Raw genomic sequence first — 5,637 nt, 5'->3', positions numbered from 1 at the left:
ATTTGAAATATGTTCCACTGTAGTATCTCCTGCACACTGGAGTATCTACCCTCTAGTCCATTTGTAGAGAGAAACTTCTCTTTGAGGATGGTTCGCAAACCATTACCTTTCAATCTATTTAGAAGCTAAGGAAGAGGGACGACTGGTGGCACATGAGCCACAGGAGGTGCTAGAGCTGGCACTGAGTATGCTAGTGTATGAGTAGGAGGGACTCTAGCTGAGTCAGGGTGAGTTCTAGCCCAGATTTCATCCTGTCGGGACTACAAAGGCTAGTCGTCCTCTGGCTCAGATAAAGCAGCCTGGGAGCCAGTAGTCACCCTATCAGATATGGGCCTCTTGTTTCTGCTCTGACCTCCAGTTGGAGGCTCTTGCCTTCCTCTTTTCGGAGGATTTGATCCCTCTTCGTTGATTGTGATACCTTGTACACTTTGCGGGATGGCATTTCTATGTAAGTCCTGACCATATCTGCAAAACATCGAGAAAAAGTTAGAAACATTTCCATCAAATGTACAGAAAAATATATGCAGACAAAATCGCCGAACTAGTCGGCGAGTCGCCGAATTGCTTTGGGGAGCTAGATCGGGCTCGTCGAAAGGATTGGCTTTAAAATTTTTACAAGTCGACGATGGGAAAGACATATTGGCGAATCGCCAACAACTTTCGGTGAGCAAGGGTTGGCCCGCCAAAAGTTACAGTTTAAAAAGGGTTCAGGGGTGTAGAGAAAGGGTGAACAACAAGAATTTCGGCAAGTCGCCGAGTGCCTTCGTCGACATCAAAATTCTCGACGAAAGTTACATAGTCAAGAACAAACAAAACATGAAATTAAAGGTGAGATAAGGACTTTCGGCAAACCGCCGAGTGGTTCGGCAAGATCGACCCAGCTCGCCAAACGACCCAACGTGCCTACTTTCAATCAAACTTCTTGAATTCGACCCCGCAACCCCTAAAAACAAAATAAAGCATGCACTATTCAAATTAAAGCAATACCCATAACACCCATCACCCCGGGATACTCACACTTCTCCCAGTTTTGCCAAATTTGGCCATTTGACGTCTTTTGCCCTTAAGAATGATGGCACCCGCTCTATCATTGAGCAAATGACGTCATTTGGCACAATAACGGGTTACCTAGAATTCACCCGACTACACCCAACAACATGTAAGCATGACCCCACAAAATTTAGCTAATTTTAAGGCAAAAAACCACGGGATTTCAACAATGTATACAATACGGGCAAGATTATCAAATGAACACAGACATGCAAATACCCTAATCCTATCAGAGAGGCCCAACACACTTCAACAAGATAAAATCATTTGCATAAGAGTACCAAATGCCAAAAGTAAACTAGGGGTTCAAAAAACCAACCTTTAATTTTGATTAAGATAAGACTGAAATGCTAGGCGACAATGTAATCCAAATCCGAGCACAAATCAACAACTAAAATACTACTAGAAATGCTACTAGTTTGGGAAGTTCAAAAGTGAGGGAAAGTGAAAGAGTTGAAAGTTTAAACCTTTAGCAGACTACAATGTAAAATTATCTTGAGTCCAATAGCGGTCTATGTCGGGGTCACCGACCTCTTCGGTGATGCACCGACTAGACCTTATGCTCACTAACCTACACTTTTCAAACACTTTCCACACTTTGACCTGCACAATCCCAAGCAGCGCCTTAGTTAACGTCGTGGCACGATGCAAGTCCACCTTCAAACCTCATTCTTCGAGTTGATCATAGTTTCACTAGGCAACCCCCTTTTTGTCTCGAGTTTAGATGAGATAAGATATGACCCATTTGGATCTCCAACTACTTGATCGACACTGAATGGGAGGTGACAACTTGACTAAGGGTTGACACATCTCCTTTCATTTCCATTCAAATCTTGACCGACCCCTTAACTTTGTTGAGGATACGAGAAAGCATATCCTCAGACGGACCACCTTCCGAATCCTTTGGCTTTTGGCACTCGTGGGGAGGCATATACCTATCATTCGCCCGTCCTTCCAATTTGGATTATGGTCCCTCCATCCACGATCTCGATCTTTCCAATCTTCATCCCTTTTCCAACCTTGGTTACCACCTTACCTCGGGTAGTTCAAACGATAACCACGTGCCTTGATTGGTTAGGAAATTCACCTTTTCATTATACAACGCCTCAAAATTAGACTCATCCAGATTAGCACACCCGCACCCAAGATATTTACACTTCGAGCACCAGCTCCGATGACATTGTTAGATAAAATGTCAAGTTGTGTCATGATCTTGGCCATGTTCTAGTCCCTCTGTTGGTCTTTCTCCATCTGCTCTTTGGTAAGTTTAAACGTGAGAGGGGAGACCCGGTCTTCACGGGTATACCACACCCTGTTTATAGTAGTCATGTCATCCAAGGGCTAAGCCGCTATCACATAAGGTTGCTGCATCAAACCTCCTAGATATATTTGGTCAGCAACACCCTTATTTACTTAGTCAAGACTCCAGTAAAAATACTGCAGCAACACGTTATCAGGCAAGCCATGGGTTGGGCATTGAAGCACCAACTTTTTGAATCGCAACCAAGTTTCATGAATTTTCTTACCTTCTAGGTGCTTGAAGCTCTGAATGCTATCCCGAAGAGTCATCATCTTCGAGCGAGGAAAAAATTACACTTGAAATGCGGTAACCAAATTCTCCCACGAAGTGATTGATTTATGTGGAAATTCAGCCAGCCACTTGCACGCTTCTCCCATAAAAGAGAATGGGAACAACGTCAACTGGACTGATTCTTGGGAGATATTCTTGAAGGAGAATTGTCTGCATACATCCACGAAGTTTCTAATGTTCTCATAGGGATCCTTATGAGCCAAACCACTGAAAAACCTCTTTAGATACGAGAGTTGCAACGTCATACTCGTGATGTGGAACACCGCAATCCCTTCGGCCGGAGACAAATGGATTGCACCAATACCTCCCATGAGATGGGGGTCATTACCATGAGGCTCATTGACATCGTTGAAGTTTACGATGTCATCTTCATGGCCTAATTAGCTGGCATTCACACTCATACTTCCTGTTTTAACACACAAACAAGCTAACACAAAACTAAAATTAAGTAAGTATCACTATGACTAACAAGAACAAAATCCAACTTAACTAAAAATTCTCAAATAACACCACTCCTCGACAGCGGCGCCATTTCAATTTCACGTATAAGGACACTTTATCCAATACTAACTGCCAACGATCATGAGTAGTAATATAACCTAACTAAGTATTTTGGGGTCGAGTCCCAAGGGAGTGGTTCGTAATTGAGAATCAATAGGCAAGTAAGATTATGTTCTAGTCAATCATAGCTAAAAACATTTACGAACAAAAGCATGGTTTAAATTATAGGTGACACAAGTGTCAAATATCAGAGGGATTTTGGTTTTAATTATCAGCTAAAACAACAAATAATACGAAAGTAACAACTACGGCGATGGGATTCTTGGGATGTGATAGGATTATGAGCTAAGATAGACAACTGGGTAATTGCAATTAATAGTCAACAACTATGAATCAGTGATTAAGCTAGAGTTTAGTGGGGATAAACTTTCTCCCGAACAATTTACCCCGAATCAATTTGGTTTCTCTCGAACACTAATAAGCAACAATTAAGCACAACCTTCGCTTTGGTCCATTCATTCTCTCCAGCTGAATGTGTGGAAAAGGTTTAGGGTTCTCTCTCGAGCTAAACCCATGAAAACCTAATACCCACAGACCATCGATTCAATAATTTTGGTTTGAAAACCTCTCCATCGAGCTAGCCAAAAACATGAAGTTAAGATTGTATTTGCAATTCCAACCCATTAAATTCAACCACAATTACTAAATAAAAACACCTTTAAACAACAATTAAACTATCAATTAACAATACCCAATAATTATATAAACCCAAAATCACACCCCAAAAATTGGGGTTTTAGCTAGACATCATAAAAAGGTAAAAATCGTTACCAAGTTTTGTTTCCATCAACTTGGTAGAATTGATATTGTCTTTACAAAGGTCTAAGATGAAGAATCTTCAACACCATCTTCCAATTTCTCAGAAATGGAAATCTTCAAAGCTAAGGAAATATTGTCTCCAAAAACTCAGTTCTAAGCTCTCAACTTGATAATTGAATGTTAGATTCTAAACAACATACTAAACTAAGAATTTGGAAACATTTATAGCTGTCAAAAATATGTTGCAAAGGACCATTTGGCACAGTAAGTCTGGATCGCCGATCCACTTGGCGATCCGCCCTTTGCTCAATTTCATCGCCTTTTTGCTTTGGCCTTTAGCATCTTCAAGTTCTGTAACTTTGGGTGATATGGCACTGAATCACGGAACCATTCAGTGGCTTGCCGATTACTCCTTTCTATCGCCGACTTAATGTTCTCCGTCAGGGCTTGGCACACTAAAACATTAGGAGGGACATCAGCCATTCAGCGATTCGCCTAATGGATTAGGCGATCCTCATGCCTTTTTTTCTTCGTCTTTTCAGCTGCCTTGTTTCTGTTTACTCATTTGTGTCCATGCTTTGTTCCTCAATCCAAATACCTGAAATTCAAGGATTTACATCAGCTATTGGCCCAAAATGCATTTGAGGACACTAAATCTATTAAAATAAAGCCTTAAATGAGTCCAAATCGTGGACTCATTAGGGATCAACCTAACTACCATTGAAGTTGATCACACAAGCTTTCAACATCTCCTATAAGGTCTGTATGGTACGCTATGCTTGACCATCCATCTGTGGTTGAAATACTGTGCTGAGGTTAACTTGAGTACCAAGACCTTTTTGAAATGACTTCCAGAAATGAGAGGTAAATTGAGGACCACTATCTGAGATGATAGCCAAAGGAACCCAATGCAACTTGACTATCTCCTTAATGTAAAGCTTGGCGTAGTCCTATGCCGAATCTGTAGTCTTAACAACCATGAAATGAGTTGACTTAGTAACACTGTCTACTATCACCCAAATGGAGTCATGATGTCTGCGAGTACGAGGTAAACCTGTAATGAAGTCCATGTTGATCACTCCCCACTTCCATGTAGGAATGCTGATCTCTTGAGTCATACCTCTTGGTTTCTGATGTTCTACCTTCACCTGCTAACAAATGGGGCACTTAGCCATATAATCTCTTATATCCCTCTTCATGCCATTCCACTAAAAGACTTTCCACAGATTACGGTACATCTTGCTGGCACCTGGATGAATAGAATACCTGGAGTTATGGGCTTTTGTAAGGATATGCTGCCTCAACTCAACCACCTTAGTAACACATAAACGACCCTGGTAGTGAAGCATATCATCTCCCCCTTGGGAGAAAACCTCAACTTTCTACGGATGAATTGCACCCTTCAATTGAAGTAATATTTAATCACTCTCTTGTTTCTCCTTAACCTCCGTTACTAATGAAGATTCTGAGCTGTTCTAAACAGTCACACTAACATCTAATATGTTCATAAGGAAAACTCCTAAGAAAGCAAGCCGGTGAACATCTTTTGCTAGTTCCCTTCTTTCTTCCTTAACATACGCTACACTACCCATAGATAGTCTGCTAAGATCATCAGCTACTACATTGGCATTACCAGGATGGTAAAGCATATTCATATCATAGTCTTTGAGGAACTT

The sequence above is a fragment of the Solanum verrucosum genome, unplaced genomic scaffold, assembly GCF_900185275.1.
Source record: "Solanum verrucosum unplaced genomic scaffold, falcon-dt-bn FXZP01000046.1, whole genome shotgun sequence".
In the NCBI taxonomy this organism is placed as follows: domain Eukaryota; kingdom Viridiplantae; phylum Streptophyta; class Magnoliopsida; order Solanales; family Solanaceae; genus Solanum; species Solanum verrucosum.
This window is presented reverse-complemented; position numbering follows the sequence as displayed.